Source organism: Dermochelys coriacea, chromosome 2, assembly GCF_009764565.3.
Source record: "Dermochelys coriacea isolate rDerCor1 chromosome 2, rDerCor1.pri.v4, whole genome shotgun sequence".
In the NCBI taxonomy this organism is placed as follows: domain Eukaryota; kingdom Metazoa; phylum Chordata; order Testudines; family Dermochelyidae; genus Dermochelys; species Dermochelys coriacea.
The window spans coordinates 236,606,237-236,626,669 of record NC_050069.1 but is presented as its reverse complement, the minus strand read 5'-3'; the positions used below and the strand labels follow the sequence as shown (position 1 = coordinate 236,626,669).

General features: G+C 45.8%; 1 long non-coding RNA gene across 2 annotated transcripts; it reads right to left on the bottom strand.

The window, feature by feature from the left end:
- Nucleotides 1-288: 288 nt before the first annotated feature.
- On the bottom strand, nucleotides 289-19,770 carry LOC119851644. Of its 2 annotated transcripts, none has more exons than XR_005291317.1 (3): nucleotides 19,667-19,770; nucleotides 3,331-3,429; nucleotides 289-1,559 (listed from the first exon to the last, which is right to left on the bottom strand). It is a non-coding gene; the product is annotated as an uncharacterized LOC119851644 (long non-coding RNA). The 2 variants fall into 2 exon arrangements; XR_005291318.1 differs by having other exon boundaries at nucleotides 19,613-19,758.
- Between the last annotated feature and the right edge of the window lie 663 nt (nucleotides 19,771-20,433).

Sequence of the window (20,433 nt, the reverse complement as noted above, 5' to 3'; positions counted from 1 at the left end):
TTTACCTCTTGCATTGAAGGTTTTTTACATTTTTTAAAAAATGTTGCAATTTAGAAGATGAAATATAGAATATCTGTGGTTGTACTCTGTTATGTTACAGAATTATCAGCTTCATGTTGTGTTTCTTCTTCCCAAAGAATGCTTCAGACTACACAATTAGCCAGGCTATAGATTCTTGCAAGTAGAGGGCAATGTGCATGTACATTGCCTAGCATAAAGGGTTCATGATTCCCAAGTAAGACCTGAAGGGTCTATTGCAATGTAATTAATAATAATCAGACACTCAAATTATATACAAGTAATTAGTAAGAGTTTTAATTGAGTACCAACAGTTAATTCTATGTCAATTACGGAGCTTTTTCTCATAATAAGCTAAATTTCTTCATCTGGAGTCAAGGCCCTTTTCCTTCATTTATCTTGTTCTAGATTAGCATGGCTTAGTTTAAAAAAAAAAAAAAAACACCCCAGTACACCACTCACAGCAATGGCCTGATCCTGCAAATATTTGAACATATGAGTAACTTAACTCAGACAAGCTATCCTATCACTTTAGTAGCACGACTTATGTGAGTAACTTTACTCACATGCATACATGTTTACTGGATCAGGTCCAAAATTAATGCCAGGAATGGTTTCACACTACTCAATAGCATTTGCTTGTTTTTATTTAGACGATACAAACTCCTGTTTCAAATTTATTAGACACTAGGGTCCAAATTCAAAGAGGCATTTAGGCACTTAACTCCCACTAATCTCAGTGGGAGTGAGGCATCTCAATACTTTTGTGAATCTGGGCCTAGAGGCTTGATCCAAACAAAGCCCAGTGTATTCCCATTTACTTTATGATGCTTTGGATCAGGCCATAGGGCACTTACATTTCCAGTGGGAGCTAGCATTTAACAAACCAAAAAACAAAACAAAAAAAACAACATTCTATCAACTTTTACACCTCCTAAAAATCTGTTAAGAAAATTTCAGAATATGCTTATTGCCTTCTGGTGAAGAAAGCAGTAATGTTAGTGGGAGTTTCCACTGAGAGAATGTAGGAGATCCACCACAATTAATTTTGTGGCAATGCCAGAGCCAAAACCCCCTCCAAATGTATAGGAAGGAAATGCAATTCACTTGAATGGCTAATTCCATTGTAAGAAATGCTTCACATGCTGACACTCCTGACACTGCAATTATATCCTCATACAACCTAAAAACATCAGGAAATTACATACCAAAACAAAAAAAAAAAGTCTCAAAATACCTCAGGATGGACTAAAACAATTAAATCAAGGAAATTCCATGTGAAGGTTGTCACTGCATCTTACAAAGCCGTAACAATATAAGTGTGTATAAATAAACTGATACATAATAAAGAGTAGATTTGCTGCACTGCACCCCACACAACTCATATCCTGTAGCATTATTTCCTGTCATTAATTACATTGTCTACATCAAAAAGTTATCAGCAAGCCAATTGGAAACAACTTAATGAGCTACATTTCATACTCTGGGGTCAAGTTCTTTCTCCTTCATTTGTCTTCATTAGCAGCCTCTCTCCAGGCTTTCTAAAAAGAGAAGACAGAAAATTAGTCAACAAATTTTAAAATTCTGTCTCAAGGATGCTCAGAAATTAAACATAACAGTTTTTAGGACCAATTTTGGATTGTTATTGTTGAATATGACAAAAACTGCACACCTTTTCCCTACTAGTTATTTACATTGTTGATATTAATGGTAAGGATCTCACATTTACTTAGTACCTCTACCCTCAAGGATACCAAAGTACTTTACAGAGTAGCAACCGGGTTAGTCTGTATCCGCAAAAAGAACAGGAGTACTTGTGGCACCTTAGAGATTAACAAATTTTATTTGAGCATAAGCTTTCGTGGGCTACAACCCACCTCATCGGATGAATGCTGTGGAAAATACAGTATATACAAATATATATATAAAATCATCCTACTGTATTTTCCACTGCATGCATCTGATGAAGTGGGCTGTAGCCCACAAAAGCTTATGCTCAGATAAATGTGTTAGTCTCTAAAGTGCCACAAGTACTCCTGTTCTTTCTGAAAGTACAAAAATCCTAACCAGCTGACAAGCTACAGCTAGAATATTATTTCCTACATAGGCTATTTCTGTGTAGCGGAATGGAAGTTCCGAGATTCCTCTCAGTTTCCTATACATTCTTCCACTGATGGAGGGGAGGGTTGCCCCTCTCCAGGGACAAAGTAGGTTCAGCCCCTTCAAACCAGTGAGATATCCCTCAATATCTGCACAGATATCAGGAGATCCATGAAAGCACGGGCCATCTGCACACTGATCCTGTTTCTTCACATTAGCCCCCAACCCCTTTCTGTCTCCTGTCACTGTTAGTACAGCAGGAGCCATGAAGACAAGAGCTCCTCCGCTGGACCCTGCACCACATGAAGGATCTGTATGGGGGGAAAAGTGGGTTAGTTAATGGTGACAGGGTTAGCATTTGTTTGCCTACAAAATTCCTATGGGGATGGAGGTACATAGGGGCTGCCCATCCCCTCTCTAGGAACAGACTCTGACCCCACAAGCCATCCACTGGAGAAGAAGAGGGGAAAGCAATGCCACAGAGGCAGCCCTTCTGTGTCCAGTGTCAGAATATGTTTGATACTCATGCCCTTTGCTCACAGCACTTGAGGATATAACAGGGCTTTATACTCAGAGGAATTATATCATACATCACCGAGACGCATGAACATGCGAGGTGAAAATGTGGCAGCTGTTTAAAAGCTCACTGCAATAGATAGAGACATACAACAATTTAGGACAGAAAGTGAAGGACATCGGCATATCTAATTGGAACTGCAGGGGGAATTTATAGTAGGTGGATGGAGTATGGAAGGAAGCCAGAACACCAGCATTAAATACCCTCCTCTTACATCAACTACCAGGGGATCTCTAATGATCTCAAGTGGCCAGGACCTCAGATTTGCATCCCAGGTGAAAGAAATAGTTCCTTCTATACTAAATAAAAAAGTGTTTACACAAAAGAGAATTTGAACTATGCATTATTGTTGTAGCTGTGTAAGCTCAAAAGTTTGTCTCTTACCAAGAGACAACAGAAGTCGGTCCAATAAAAGATATTACCTCACCCACCTTGTCTCTCTAAGGTTGCCAATAGCCAGACACCTGCTCTTTCATTTGAGCAGAATGGTAATTTACCCACAGGTATGAGGAAAGCTGCAAAGGATCAAACAGGTACATGTACAAAAAAAAATATACATCTCAAATCATCTTTTAGTGCAATCCTCTCTACCAGTAATGCAGCAGAAAAAGGAATTGGCAAAGCCATTTGAGCACCTGCATATATTATAGGCAGCAGGTTCATCACATGGTTTCTTCGTTGAGAGTCAAAGATTTGTCTGCTGGGCATTATAGAGTGTGGGAAATTTTCTAAACCTGTGAAGAAAGAGTAAGTGTTAGAGTGGTCAGACCAGATCATTGGGGGGTCTGATTCCTAGGTTCTATTTACAGCTCTGCCACTGACTTGCTGTATGTCCTCCAGCAAGTCATTAAAGGGGAATTTTCAATGAACTTCCTTTGCGTGTTCTGTAGGGGCCCTGCAGATTCAGAAATGAGGGGGCACCTCAAAATAGATTGTATAATCTAATCTTGGAACACACTCTTTCCATGGCTCACCCAAACTATCTGGGTGTGTAGGCCTGGGCTGGGGGCTAAGCCTCTGCAATTTTCAAAAACACATTGATATACGATGCTCTCCCCTCTTCACCCTCTGTCACTCTGCTTCTAAGGATCCCAGGTTCCTCTCCACCTCCTAGGCCAATGAAAACACTTCAGCAATCCTTGCATAGGATATCCCTGGCCTACCAGAACAATGCAATGTCAGAATCGGCCTTTGAACTGGTAGAAAAGACTCAATAGGTGGGACCAAAGGGAGGCATGCTTATGTGACCAATGGGTGCAGGGTGTAGAAAGTTCCTGCCAGGCTGCTTTGTCTAGGAAGCTATGTAAATCAGTCATAAAAAAACAGTTGCTTACTTTCTCGTAACTGTTGTTCTTCGAGATGTGTTGTTCACGTCCATTCCACATTAGGCGTGCGCGCGCCATGTGCACAGGCGTCGGAAACTTTTTCCCTTAGCAGCTCCCGTCGGGCCAGCGGGCCCCCCTGTGCCCCGCATATTATACCCCCGCCGGCCCGACCCCCTCCAGTTCCTTCTTGCCGGCAACTCCGACACAGGGGTAGGAGGGTGGGTGGTGGAATGGACGTGAACACATCTCCAAGAACAACAGTTACGAGAAAGTAACCATTTTTTCTTCTTCGAGTGCTTGTTCACGTTCATTCCACATTAGGTGAATTACAAGCTTACCTCTGGAGGAGGGTAGGAGTCGCGGAACAACTGCTCAGAGGACCGCTCTGCCAACTGCCGCGTCCTCTCTGGCCTGCTGGTTGACCGCATAGTGGGTCATGAAGGTGTGCACCGAGAACCAGGTGGCTGCTCTGCCCTATCTCTTGGATCAGGACCTGTGCCAGGAATGCCGTGGAAGTTGCCTGCACCCTGGTCGAGTGGGACATGACCACCGGGGCCGGAACACCTGTGAGCTGATAGCATGCCTGGAGGCAGCTTGTAATCCAAGATGAAATCCACTGTGCCAACACTGGGAGGCCTTTTAACCTCTCGGCTACAGCCACAAACAGCTGCACAAATTTGTGAACGGGCTTGGTGCACTCCAAATAGAACGCCAGCACTTGACGCACATCCAAGGTGTGCAAGCTGCGGTGACTTGGATCCGTATGGTGTTTCGGGAAGAACACTGACAAACAAATGTCCTGGCCCAGATGGAACTGGGACACCACCTGAGGGAGGGATTTGGGGTGTGGCTGGAGCTGCACCTTGTCCTTGTGAAATGAGTGTATGGTGGCTCAAAGGTGAGGGCCCTCAGTTCGGACACCCTTCTGGCCGAGGTAATGGCAACCAGAAACGCCACCTTCCAGGAAAGGTGGGAGAGAGAACAGGTAGTGAGGGGCTCGAAAGGGGGTCCCATGAGTTTAGAAAGGACCAGGTTAAGGTTCCAAGGAGGAACTGGGGGGCGGGAGTATGGGAACACCCTCTCCAACCCTTTAAGGAACCGCCCCACCATTGGGTGGGAAAACACCGAGCCCCCCCCTCCCCGAGAACCCGGGATGGAAGGCAGAGATGGCCGCCAGATGCACTCTGAGTGAGGACAGGGCTAACCCTTGCTGCTTGAGGTGCAGGAAGTACTCCAGAATGGCCTGCACCGGGGCCTGGCCCGGCCGCACCTGTCAGGGTTCACACCAACACGAGAACTTTTTCCACTTGGCCATACAGGCCACCCTGATAGAGGGCTTTCTACTGCCAAGCAGAATCTGCTGCACAGGAAGGGAGCACTGGCTCTCCCGGGCATTTAGCCACAGAGCATCCATGCCGTCAGGTGCAGTGACTGCAGGTGGGGTGGAGAAACCGCCTACTGTCCTGTGTAATGAGGTCCCAGTGTAGGGCAGGACTACTGGGGTGTCCATCGACAGCTCTAGGAGCTATGTGTACCAGCGTTGGCAGGCCCAGGCTGGGGCGATGAGGATCACCGCCTCCCTGTCCCTGCACATCTTGAGCAGGACCTTGTGCACCAAGAGGAGCGGGGGGAAGACGTACATCAAGCCCCCCTCCACGGGATCGCAAACGCATCCACAAGTGAGCCCAGGCTGCGGCCCTGGAACAAGCAGAACCGCGGGCACTGGGCGTTGGCCCTGGTGGCAAAACAGATCTACCCGGGGAAACCCCCACCTGCGGAAGAGCGAAAGCACGACGTCCGCCCTGAGCGTCCACTCGTGCATGTGGTATGACCTGCTGACGGAGTCTGCCAGCTCGTTCCGCACCCCCAGGAGATAGCCCGTGCAATTCACCTTGAGGCATCCTATGCAAAGGTCCCAGAGGAGGACAGCCTCGCGACAGAGCGGTGAAGAACGAGCTCCGCCCTGCTTGTTTATATAAAACATGGCAGTAGTGTTGTCTGCCAGAACTGTCATACTGTGACCACTCAGAGTGGTGTGAAAGGTCTGGCAGGTGAGAAAAACCGCCCTGAGCTCCTTCACGTTCATATGGAGCGACCGCTCTACCTCAGACAACAACCCCTGCATCATGAGGTCCTCCAGGTGAGCACCCCATCTGTGGTCTGACGCATCCGTCACCAGCGTCAGGTCCGGAAGTGGGGTGGCAAAGGGGATGCCTTTGCAAATGACAGGCTGGGACTGCCACCACAGCAGGGAGTCCAGCACATCCCTTGGGGCTCTCACTACCAAGTCCAGGGGGTCCCTGCCTGGGTGGTACACCCAAGCGAGCCACACCTGCAGAGACCAGAGTCTCAGTCTGGCATGCCTGACCACATGCACGTGTACTGCCATGTAGCCCAGCAGCCGCAGGCAGCACCTGGCTGTTGTTGTTGGAAACTGGTGCAGGGAGGCCACTGCTTGTTGGATAGCCCGGAATTGGGATACCGGAAGGCTTGCCCTGGCCTGCACCACATCCAGGGCCACCCCTATGAATTTCACTCTCTGCGTGGACTTGGGGATGTTGAACAGGAGCCCCAGCTTGCGGAATAATCTCAGGGTCACCTCCACATGGTCCCGCACCTCCACCTTGGATCAGCCTGCCAGGAGCCAGTCGTCGAGGTACTGGTACACCCGGATTCTCTGCCTCTGTAAGAAGGCTGCCACCATCGCCACGCACTTCGTGAACACCCTTGGGGCCGCGGTTAGACCAAACAGGAGAACCGCAAACTGATAATGTTCTCGGCCCACGGTAAAACGTAGGAACCACCGATGTGCTTGGAAAATGGCGATATGAAAGTACGCATCCTTCATGTCGAGGGCAGCGTACCAGTCCCCCGGATCCAGGGAAGGGATGATGGTGCCCAGAGAGACCATGAGGAACCGGGCCTTCACCAGCACGCACAGGTCTAGGATTGGGGGAAGGCCCCCTTTGGCCTTGGGGATGAGGAAGTACGGGAGTAGAACCCTTTTCCCCTTAGGCTGTGAGGCACTGCCTCTACCGCTCCCACCCATAGCAGCAAGTGGACTTCCTCCTCTAGGAGATGCTCATGAGAGGGGTCCCTGAAGAGGGACAGGGAAGGGGGTGGGAGGCGAGGAGGGAGGCAAACTGCAGGGAGTATCCATTCCGCACCGTGCGTAAGACCCAACAGTCCAACATAATGGTGGACCATGCACGGGAGAAACAGGACAGGCAGTTCAGGAAACAAGAGGGACGGATCCGGTGACTGGTCTGGTACGCTGTTCTCGAGCACACCTTCAAAAGCCTGGCTTAGTGCCTGGCTGGGGTTTGTACTGGCCCTGGTTCTGGCCCGGCGCATTATTGTTATTATTGTTTTTGCACCGTTGCCTGTTATCCCTGCCTCACCTACGGTAAGGCTCATGCCTATGGCGAGGCTGGTACTGGCATTGAGGGGGAGGCTGCGGCTTAAAGGGCTTCCTCTGGGTCGCCGGGGTGTGCATACCCATTGACTTGAGCTTAGCCCACGAGTCCTTGAGGCTATGCAGCCTCGTGTCTGTCTGATCCGAGAAGAGCCCAGACCCTTTGAAGGGGAGGTTCTGGAGCGTATTCTGGATCTCGGGGGGCAGGCCTGAATCCTGGAGCCACACCAAGCGCCTCATGACCATCCCTGACGCGATTGTTCTAGCTGCCGCATCTGCCGAATCCAAGGAGGCCTGGAGAGAGGTCTTGGCTACTGCCTTGCCCTCATCCACCAGGGCCATGAACTCATGTTGGGAATCTTGCGGGAGGTTGTCCCTAAAGCTTCCCCACCGCCGCCCAGGAGTTGACATTGTGCCGGTTGAGGATGGCTTGCTGGTTAGCAATCCTCAACTGAAGGCCCCCAGATGAGTACACCTTTCTACCAAAAAAGGTCCAGGCGTTTCACCTCCTTGGTCTTAGGGGCCGGGGCCTGCTGTCCATGGTGCTCCCTTTCGTTCACCGCCGAAACCACTAGGGAGCATGGACTCGGGTGGCGGACTAGGAACTCATAGCCCTTAGATGGGGCAAAGTATTTAGTCTCCAGTCCTTTAGCCGTTGGAGCGCTGGAGGCAGGGTCTGCCATATAGTCTTGCAGTTAGACTGAATGGTCTTAATGAGCGGGAGCGCTATTCTGGATGGCCCTTCGGGGCTCAAAATGTTCACCATGGGGTCATCCTGCTCAACCGTCTCCTCGGCTTGCAACCCCAAATTTTGGGCAACTCTGCGCAGCAGTTCCTGGTGGAGTCCAGAAGGGACAATGGCCTGGCGGCCCCCATTGAGATTGCCAGCTCCCCTGAGGGTCCGCTGTCTGGGCCCTGGTGCGGGTAGCTATAGCGGCTGGAGCCGATGCCGAACTGCAGCAACGCCAATTGTGGAGGCCATGGTGGTGCCAATGATCTGCGCTGGCAGGAGAATGAGTGGCTGAGCAGGAGCGGGACAGTCTGTGGGAGACCTCTGGTGAGAGCTGTCTCAACTCCTCCCAGTGTCAGTCTCTGGGCGGTGCCGGAGAGCAGTGTGCCCTTCCTGGCACTTCTCCGTGTCGACCTGCTGCCGGTGCCACAACCTCCTTCTGGGCCGCTAGCAAGTGCGAGTCCGCGGAGTCGGAGCTTGACCGGGACCAACTGTGGGAGCGGTGCTCGGATGGTGTCTTCGATTGTCAAACCATTGCCAGCTTACCCATCGACGGCACCCGAGGCATGGGTGCCAGGGGGTTCTCCCCATACAGGAGGGGGCTCACCGCCGACAGCTCAATGAGGTCCTTTGCGGCCTCAAAGATGCCAGGCATAGAGGGCTGATCCGTTATGCCCTTGAACCCATCGCCCACACTGAGCTCACTTAGGTCTGGGCTCAGTGGGGCTTGTGCTACCGGGACCGCCTGTGTCAGTGCCGGTACCGCGGCCTTCCTGCTCTTGTCGATGCTCGGTGCCTTGGAAGGCGACAGCCTCCTGTGCGGGGAACGACCACGCCTTCCTTTAGGCTGCACCGGAGGCCGCACCGGGGAGGACGATCAGTGCCGGGCCCTAGCCTGGCGCTTTGGGGCCAACAGTTTACGGTGCTTCGCCGGTGCCGGGTCTCCCAACGGCTCTGGGGCACTACACACTGAGGAAGCCTGAGCCGGCATCGGGCGCTCGGGGCCCAGCGGCAATGCAATGCAATGCAGCCTCCATCAACAGTTGCTTTAGGCAAAAGTCTCTTTCTTTCCTTGTCCTTGGTTTGAATGCCTTGCAAATCCTACTCCTTTCTCTGTCCCCAGGCAACGTAGACACAAGTCCTGGGGGTCACTAACTGGCATAGATTTGCGGCACATGGCTCAAGCCTTGAAGCTGTGGGCCTGCGGCATGCCCTACAGCCCAGGGCCAGCGCTGGAGGCCTCCAAGCACCTAATCACTTCAGTGTTCACAATCTATATGTGAACGAACTGATAACAGCTACTCTAAAGGCTCTCTTCTACGAGAGAGAGAGAGAGAGAGAGAGAGAGAGAGAGGTTGTTCCAACGCTGCCACGGGTGGTAAGAGGGAACTGGAGGGGGTCGGGCTGGCGGGGGTATATATGCGGGGCACAATGGCACCACTCAGGGGGCCTGCCAGCCTGACAGGAGCTGCTAAGGGGAAAAGTTTCCGACGCTCATGCACACAGCAAGCACACACCTAATGTGTAATGGACGTGAACAAGCACTCGAAGAACCACCAGGGAGATGGAGTTGTCGTCATCTGACTCTCTCTTCGGATCTAGTCATTTGAGTGGGGTCAGAAGCGGTTTTCTCACCCTGGAAAAAAACTTCCAGGATTTCAAACAAACTCATCTCAAATCAGAATGAAAAGTCAAAAATCTCCCACCAATAAACAATCCAAAAATAAAACTGGATCAATGTTTTGTTTAGATAATTTTAAAATGTTTCAATTTGTCCTCAATTTTTCCCCCTATCATTAATTTAAATTTCAAAATAAGTTTTCAAAATGAAAATTTCATTTGAAAATGTTGAAACATCCCATTTTGACCATTTCAAAACTTTCAAAATTTTCTAAACTAGAAATGTGTTGAAACTGACCTCTTGCCACAAACAGGCTTTGCTGGGGGAAAGGGTTGGCTTTGTTTTGACAAATCAGCATTATCTGATGAAAAAAACAGTGTAAAAAAATTCCTGATCAGCTCTACTAGTCAGACCATCTGTCAGAATCAGGACAAAAGTTTAAAGGGCATGTCTGGTAAATCCTGATGCCCCATGCATAGCAGTGAAGCTCAGTGACAGGGGCACTGCCTGGTAGGATCAGCCATCACTCCCCACCACCACCACCACACAGATTAATTTACTAAGAAATGTCCAAAGGGTGACAACATTGTCCCATCAAACAAGGCTAATCAAAATGAGTTTCAAATTATTCATACCTGGACACGTCCTTTCATCTTAAAAAGGTTCTGGTCTGCTGCTGTGTCAATTTTGTAACCTCGGAGTTTTGAAAACCCCTAATCAGTTATCTTTATTCAAAAAAAAAAAACCCCACACCTCTGTATCTGTCAGTTCTGCTAATCTAATCTGTTGTTTTGTTCAAGCCACTGGGCACTTACACTTCAGGGACAGCAGAGGACCTTCAATACTCAGCTCCCACTCAAATCCCAAGATGAGAGCCAAAATGGATATTCCCCTCCACCCAAGCTTTTAAAAAAATGTGGGGTTAGCCTCTCTCTACCTTCCTTTGCCATGACACAATAACCCTGTTTAACTTGCATTAAGGCAGTGTTTCCAAAATTTGGGATGCACCTCCCTACTGCCCCCTGGGGACATGAAGGACCAGCTTGGAGGGGGAGCCAGGAGGCTTTAAGAGCCGATGCTGTCATTCTCCAAAGCCTCTGCTTTATGGATTTTTAATTAAGTCCCTAACTGTTATAGTTGCAGAGAAAAACCTTCAAAATGGGAAGCAAATGCAACTGGTGCAGTGAAGTCTGCTTGAGTTTGCAGACAGTCTGAACCAGTAGTACTGAGGTCTGAACGTCATCCATTACAACAGATACTGACCCAGATGCCAATGACAATACTTTAAATATCAGCATTGTTAACTATTTCACTACTCGTTAGTGTAAGAAAGGGGGCATAGGACCATATTACAAAGTGTTTCATCAAGTGTTTGTGGGGGTGGGAGGTGCAGGAGGTGTACTAATTAAGAATTTTAGGCCTTCACCACCACATTTCAGGGTTGAAGAATGGATGCCATTGGTTTCATTTTCCTGAAAGAAGGCTCAGCCTTCAAAAATTTGGGAAACACTGTAATAAGGCCTGAATTCAGGCCAATAGTCGCATGGCCCCTTAATGATGCATAACCAATTGTGCTTCAGGCTGACTGATCCTGATCACCACTAAGCCCCAGGTAGAAATGGAGCTGAGGAACTCTACCTGCTCCTGGTCAGGAGACACGTAAGTGAGCAGTAAATTGATACAAGAGAGTCCATGAGCAGCCCTCTCTTGCTCCCTGTCCCTTTCTTTCCCTGTACTTGAATCATTATGGTAACAGCAACCCTAGGGCTGCAATAACTCCTGCATGGGCACAGGGGAATGTGGGGGTGGGAGCAAAGGAGCATCTATAAATAAACTGTTTCCTGACAATTCTCTTATGATCCACTTAGGACTCTGCAGATCCCAGCCAGGCTTCATAGCTCCAGCCAATTTTGCAGTAAAGAGACTCCAAAGGCCAGGATCTGGCAGAATAAACTTAATTCTGTATGGCTTTAGTTGTGGGCATAACTGATAAAAAGAAAAAAGTTTTTTAAATAAACTAGAGTTGGTGGATAACAGTCACTCATTTCACATGCAATTCCTTGCAACGACAGTGACTTGAGTATGGAGATGTAATGAGTCTCGTGCACACATGTTCTTTTCCCACTATTTCTAAAATCATTGCCAAAATGTATTATTTAAAACTGGCTGTGTGTAGAGGGTTAGTCTGAATGAATTGGCATGTGTTTGAACTTGGTTCCACAGTCTATGAAATTGCTGTTCTACGGGAACAGAATTTGCAAGTGAGTTCAGACAAATTCCTAAAGAAAGCGACAGTTTCAGTTTTCAGAGTAGCAGCCGTGTCAGTCTGTATTCGCAAAAAGAAAAGGAGTACCCGTGGCACCTTAGAGACTAACAAATTTATTAGAGCATAAGCTTTCGTGAGCTACAGCTCACTTCATCGGATGCATTTGGTGGAAATTAGTTTCAGTTTTGTCACTTTCCCTGAGGAGGTTGCAGGGATGCATGGAAATGGCCTGAAATGGCACAGGTCCTTCCTCTCAGACCTCAGACAGGGTGTTATGGGCAACTGTTGCTCAGCCTCCAGAGTCCTCACCTATAGAGTCCCATAGGGCTCAAGGAAAAGGAGTACTTGTGGCACCTTAGAGACTAACAAATTTTTTTGAGCATAAGCTTTCGTGAGCTACAGCTCACTTCATCGAATGCATTCAGTGGCCCAATTATTGAGAGAGTTGATGAGGAAACTGATGGAGTTCCAGCAGGGGACAGATGACATCCAGCAGTTCTGTTTCTCATTTAAGTCCAATATAAACACCGCTGCCTCCCAGCACTGCAAACATAGCACCAAAATCAGACCTGCACCTAGACAAAGCTGAATCCAGGCAAGACTGAGGTGGTGATGATAAAAAAAAAAAGAGAGAAGCTCTTCAAAGGACTAGCCTGCCCCAATAATCTCTCCCACTGTCACTGGCAGCAGTCCTCAGATTATCAAATCAGCCCACAACACTGGTGTTATTTTTGACTCCTCAATGCTTTTGGAGTCAAAAGTTAGCCATGTCAGAAAAACTTTCATCTGTAATTGGCTAGAAAATTAGGTCTGTGTCTCAAAATCTGAAAAAGCTCCAAGTTGTACAAAATGCAGCAGCCGATCTGATTGCTAACAGAGGTCTTCATGAACACACCACCCTTGTAAACCACTCTGCACTGGCACACCCCATTGAACATGGAGTCCTCTTCAAGGTCTTTCTCCTGATACAGGACTGCCCCTGGCTACCTAAGAAATTCTCCTTCCAGTGCAGTGCTCTGGCATGACAATTCCACTCTACTGGAATCATGAAATAATCAAACAATAGCAGGAGGTTCATGAAGGCAGGAGTCAGAATTTTAGTGGGAAAAGGACCTATACCATGGAATTCCCTCCTGCAAGAAACAGGAATGACCACTGTTCTCAGCAAGATCAAAACAAAATGCAAATATCACTTGACTGACTTTCCCTCCACATATTTTTTCATCCACACTAAAAAAAATGAAATAAAGGAGCTGTAAACCAAAAATTACTCAAACTACTTCTCCAGCAGGCTGGGAAGGAAAAAGGAAAGAGATTGTCTTTATTTTTAGGCACTTGCAAGGTGCCCAGATGCCATGCTGATGAGGCTACATAAATTCCTAAATAGAGAAAGTAATTTATCCGATTTAACTCTGAGCTGCAAAGGAAGAGCTTGAAAGAACTATAGGTGTGAAATGTTAGATACACAATTGTTTCTGTGAAAAGCAGAAGCTGAATTTGAACATTAGGTCCTAAGTGGACTTGCTGAGTGATATTACAAAGCCTTCCTCTTTGAGAAAGCCTTTCTACTATAAATGACAGTCACACTTTAAACATCCCTTTATTCCCAAATCCATACCAACTCCCACCCCAAAAAAACTCCTACCCCAAGCAGAGCTCTGATCCTGTAATAGAAATGCCAAAGACTCTAAAGTCCACTAAAGACTTTGCTGTTGCTATTGATTTCATGAGGAAGGCATTCAGATATTATAGGTTTCAGAGTAGCAGCCATGTTAGTCTGTATTCGCAAAAAGAAAAAAGGAGGACTTGTGGCACCTTAGAGACTAACACATTTATTTGAGCATAAGCTTTCGTGAACTACAGCATCCGATGAAGTGAGCTGTAGCTCACGAAAGCTTATGCTCAAATAAATGTGTTAGTCTCTATGGTGCCTCAGATATTATAGTGATGGGTGGGCAGTATAAAACCCTAAGACAGAATGGCAGAAGTCTGTTGCAGAGCCTGATATAGAGGACAAAGGCATGATCCTCCACTGCCTTGTAGTCATTTATGTCCACACAGAGTGAGTGTGGACTCTGACATGGGTACAAGTGAGTGGAAAGTTCTGTTTCAATAGCATTTTGCAGCCACTTTGCACAAGTTTAAATGACTAAACAAAACGCAAAGGGGTGGAGAATCAGGCCCCTTGCTTTCAAACCTCTATGGACTTGCTCCAGCCTCCCAAAGTTGCCAACTCACAATTTTATCACAAGTCCCACAATATTTGTTGTTTGCATTACAGTCCCAGCTGCCGGAGTGACATGATTAAAAGAGACTCTCAGCTTTGTTTTTAAAAAAGTTTTAGCCATTATGGTTGCAAAGAAAAGCTTAAAAATATGAAGGTTTCTAGAGGCTCAGAAGCCAGAAGGCAAAGAAAGGAGAATCCAGAATTTGTTAGTTAGAAGCATCTCATAATTTGGAGGAAGGGCTGACTGACTAATTTTGAATGCTCAGGCAATACTGAAGCTGTGTCTATAGGATACCCTTTTTTGTCTCCATCTTTAGACTGTACAGCCTTCCCGGCAGGATTGCAAGCACAGAACTAAGAAACAGAACCCATAACAATGGGGCCCTAGGTCTTTGAGTGCTACCACAAAATAAATACTACTACTACTACTAATAATAAATCAGGTCTAATCCCACACATACCTAATATTGGCCTCCAATGTCCATTCACATATTCTTGCTATTCTTGGTGACAAAGCCTGCTCCTCTGCAGTTATTGCTTCTTGGAGCAACCTCCCTCTGCCTCTGCTCATTGATTTGCCATTTCTTTTCAGACCTCCCCACAATTAATTTATCCTGCTGAATAGCACTCCACCTCTGGCATTATTTAGCTCTATCATTGTGATGTTTGACTCTAAGCGCCATTTTGGGGTAGTTTATATGACAGATGCTAAAGCCTATTATGTAGGTATATTTTATTGCTCCTGGGGCTTCTGCTTACATGCTGCATTAGAAAGAATCCACACATGCTGCTGGGCTCACTGTAAGGATGCCACCAGCTCTGTTTTCACCCATTTCAGTAGGGCTGGTAACAGACAACACTGGAGCTGTTTTAACCCCTCCACAAGATTAGCGGATTAACAGAGACAACAGTAACACTGATCGGCAGGAACCCACACCTCCTGAATAGTCAGGAATCCCTACTCATTACACTAAGACTTCAAGAACTTTACACCCTCTATTTCATTAAGAAGGGAAATGGATCATTCACAGCTACAGAGCTAGCAGCTTTCTCTAGACAGTTTTGTCCACCCTAACACTAAAGAAACACACCTAAAAACCCCTGCAGGGGCAAGTGCTGTTATCTTTACATATACTGACTCATCCCAATGAAAACCAACTAACAGTACATAAAAATTAATGATTTGCCTGAACAAAAAAAAACAAAAAACAGGCAATCCTGCTCCTGAATTCTCTGGTTCTTCCTCAGTTTAAACTAAACCAGGCTTTTCAATTTGCTGTGACATGGCTAACAGATGCGGGGGAAAACTAGTAACTCCAACCATCAGCAGTGTGTTTAAGGGAATAGGAGCAGGAATTGCTCAAGGACTTGCATATATGACTAGTTTTTCAGATGAGGACAATAGATGGCCCCCAGAAATGTGCAAAACAGCTGTAACAGACCTAAGTCTGGCCCAATGTGTCCAAAACTGAATTTCTCATCCTTGCTCCCATAAACAATCTTTTCCTTTCCTGCTCTGTCACTATTGACAGCTTCATTATCCAGGCTGACAACTTCAGAGTCATTTTCTACTCTTCTTTCTTATCCTACATCTGGGCATATGAATATTTGCTGAAAGACTTGGACTTGACAATGTCCAATCACAGTTGTGCTGTAGCAATTTTCTGCATAGTTCACACCACTGTTTACACTGTCCAGGTCCTTCCCATAACAAAATGAGCGGGTCACTATTCAACATGATTCATGAAAAACGTAAGGCTTTTCATCCTTTGGAAATAATGGCAGCCAGAAGGGAGAGCTCCTATGTTATAAATGGGTGATGGTGTCATTTTGTATGGTTCACCAGAAGGAGGCAATATATTCAACCTGATACAATGGGAGAGCATGACGTTTTGCAAAAAGCGCGATATGGATATCCTAGTGCGTGACTTACAGTTTCCTTAAACTGATAGCCAAGTCCCAGCTCCCATGGCTCACCAACTATCCAAACTGGATTCAGGTACTTTAACATTTCATTAGCAAAGTCTAATTGGATTCATTATAGCAGCATTTGCATACATTAGCACCACCAGCAATACAGAGTAGAATTATGATGTAACTGTTCTCATTTTCAACAGGCTGTCAGTTAACCACCTACAGGCTTGGCAGAGCACGTTTTGTTGGCACAAAGACTATTCCAACCCCTTTCTACTGTCATTTGACAAACATGATGGTACCATCCAGGTACCTTAGCTATCTGCCACCATGCTGACAAGCATCTGGTCTATCATTAAAGGAAACCTCCAAAAAAAAATGATACAGACATGATAAAATGTATTTTAGCAACTCATTAACCAAATTATATTCTGAGCAAATTGAACATATATTTTTCCATTAAGATATTCTTTCCATTTTCCAGGTGGTGATAAAAAGGACTAGGATAAGCATTATGAACTGCTCTCTACTATTTTGTATCTGTCTTTAACCAAAAAGGGGGAGTTTCAGCCAATTTTTCTAACATCAATTAACCATTTTTTCTTGAGAATGGCAATCCCTATATCAAAGTTGCTTAGCCAGTGTGGTTACTCACTGATAGGAGTTGTGATGGGACTTGGACAAAATATTGATGCTACTTTTAAATTTTTCAAAAAAAGTAGTTAATACATTTTGGCAGTTTCACTTTTCCCAGAGAACAAATTCAGAGGCTGAAGTTCCTAGCAACCTGATGTAAATTTGAGTATTGCAAATGACATCTTCATTATGCACCCAGAATGAGGTCAGTCTTGTTGATAGCAGAATAACTAGGGAGTATTTCTTGGCGGGGCGGGGAGGGAGAGAACACACCACAAGCTTAAATTAACTACTTGATACAGTTGCCTGGAATGCTTTGAATTTAAAATTCTCTCGTTTCTAAAGTTATTTTTGTTTTAGTAAGAGACATTGTCTTGTATTACACGTTCTGCACATTCACTTGTGTTACACTGAAAAAAACAGTGTTAAAGGACTGAAAAAAGCAGATAAGCATAAATTTGGCCTTCAGGGTCTGGGTGAACAGTATGGATAGTGAAAATACAAAGCAGCTATTAAGCCTGTGAAAATCTCTATTGCTTTGTAGAGAAGCAGCTTCCTTCTGCAACTGAAGACTTCATTTTAAAGCACTGGAATTCTAGAGACGCAAATAATTGACAGTCACACAAACTGTGTGCCTGATGAGTCTGTGGCCTCTTTCCAAGGTTTGGCACATTTGTCACAATCTTTGTGATAAGCACAAAACAACCCTTGATTTTAGTATCGCTGTGGATAAAATCAGTGATGGGGAAATAGAGAAGGTATGAGTTACTGTCAAATACCTGTCAAAGCAAAACACAAGCGTCATTTCCCAGACAGTGTTGCTGTATTAAATATGCACTCCGAAACAGTACATTATGCAAAGCAGGCACAAGATGGAGAGTTTGGCAGAAATTCAGTTACCTCAGGCGGGCAGATTCCTGCCAGTCTGTGTCGGATAAGTATTTTGCTAATTGATAGGAAAATTCCAGTGAAGAAACCTGTATGCCATGAGCCAAATGCAAATCTTCTCTCGATTAGTAGGACCTACCCCTTACTCTACAGTATGGGAGGCACGTAACAACATACTGTCCACTAGGAGATGTTTGGGGAAAGGCTACTTTCAGCCAGCTTCCCTCTCCCTTCAGACACAGCAGGATTCATTTGAGGATTCCATGCGACCATGCGTGACTCACTCTCCCAGGTAGGGACACCTCCTCTGTCATTCCATGGCATGTGCTACCCTTAAACACTACTCCTGTATTAGATCCCTACTTACACTTCTATAACACCTTCAGTCTAGCAGAATCCCAAAGCATTTGACAAGCTTTGTACAGAATTCCCTTCACTCAGAACTGAAGTGCAGTCACCTGTGGATTGTAATACAGCATTCTATCAGGTTAGGACAGGAAATGAGGAATTTCTTACTCAACTGATAATACAGGGATTGGTTTCCTGATTAGACTGATCAGGACACCCTTCTAAATATTCTGGAGGCAGGTATCTTCATGACCACAAGTGGGCAGGATCCTGTTTTTCTCAGCCAAAAGAGAATGCCACCAGCATTACAGTGCAGCCTAACAGCATGCATGTTGCTGCTTCAAAACTCACTCAGCAGTAGAGCTAAGCCTATTGGGAAAAAAACTTGATCAAATATTTTAATGAGAGTTTTGCAAAATTTGTCCAATAATTTATTCAGCCAAAGTATTTGCAATTTAGTCCCCCAGCTCTGCAATTTGGGCAAATAAGGAGAAGAAGTGTGTTGAAAAATAGCAAGATTCCTCATGATACTTCACAAACTTTAGTTATATGGATTAGCCCATTTACCAAAGTCAGACACTAAGTGGATAACAATTTCTGGTCACTGATTTTCACAATACAAGGAGTTTCTTAAAATAAACCCATAGTTCCTTCTTTGATTCTAGATTAGAGCCAAGATTGTAGGAACAAAAAATGCTGCAAGTTTTTTGTTGGAAGAAGGTGGATTTGAACTCTAGGGTGTACTGTTTTCCCCAAAATCCAGCTCTTGAGAACATGAGATTATAGAAATAAAGAAGTTGTAGCCTGTCTCATCTCCAAGATAAGGATGACTAAATTCATCCAGCAAGTTCCATTTGTTTGGATTTACCAATCCAAAACTTTTATTAAACAAGTATGACTGAGGCACAGAGAATTTCCTGGGGATTAGTGACAGACTAGGAGAGTTGGTGACTCAGGATGAATTAATTAATCCCAGTGTCATGACCTGCACATGGGTGAAGTGCAGAAGGTGGGGGCCCACAAGGCTTCTAAAAATTAATACTGGCCACTCCAGGCCAGTATTAAACTCCCAAGGTCAGAGCTTCTCTCTGACCTTGGATAGGTAGATGCTGCCACCACCCAAGTGCAACCCCTATCCCCTTTTGAGAACCCAGGAAGGAGCATTTAGGAATTCCTTCCTGTGGGGTACCCTCAAGCCCTTTCACCCCCCCCTTTGGGGAAGAGCTGAGAAAGAAAACAAAGGAAATCAGCTGTTGCCACCAGCTAAACAACATATGCACAAACCTCTTGGGACAAAAAACCCAATCCTGTTCTTAAAAAAGGTAAATTTTATTAAAAACAAAAAGAAATACACATCTGGAATTTTAGGCTATTGCTAGATTTAAAGAAGCAAATATAATAAGCATTAAGAATGGTTTTCTTGAGGTCTACCTTAATGGTTAGAAGCAAAATATAAGCATTTGGGGGTTAGCACAGAGGAGTCCACAAGCCAATAAGAAATAAAAGAAATAACCCTAATCTTCCTAGACATTCCCTGATTTACTTACATATCTGGGGTTTCACATAAGTAGTTCTAGGTACGATCTGATGATTTTCCATACCTGGCTTAAAGCTTCCTATAGCATTGCTGAAATGTGTCTCCTCTCCCCAGAGGAGAGACAAAGGGAAAGCTTTTTCCCCCAATTTTAAAAAGTTCTACCCCTCCCATTAGCTCTTTTGGTCAGGTGCCCACTCACTTCCTTTTACCTATGCATGTAGCCAGACTTTTTAACCCTTTACAGGTAAAGCAAGTAGAGAACAGTTACTAACAGGGATTTTATAGCTAACTGGCTGGCTGTGTGTCCATAAAAGGGAGCTCCCCACTTCATTTATCACAGGTGGTCTGACTTAGCGGTCAGAGCAGGAGTCAGGCTAGATCTGATACTAGGAGATCAGCATCCAAGACAGGTCAGAGGGCAAACTGGGAATCAGGTGTCAGGAGACAGGCAGCGTCAGGTTACTGGGAGATTGGGAGCAGGTATCTGGGGGAAACAGTCCAAAGCAGGGAAAACCTAGGTGCACGGACAACTTCCTATCCTGTGCCATGTTTATACAGAAGCTGACGCCCAGCATTCTGCTAATTGGAGGGGTCCTCTGTCAAAGTTCTGCTCCTATTTTGATCATAGGTGCTGCAACTAGTAGTGTGGGGTGTACTACCGCACCCACCTGAAGTGGTTTCCATTATATACAGGGTTTACAGTTCGGTTCAATGGCTCTCCGCACCCACACTATACAAATTGTTCCGGCACCCCTGATTCTGATAATAGTTGCCAGGTTGCTTATTAGCCCCAAAGAGCCCTGTGGCTCAACGTTTAAGACCCCCAGTCCC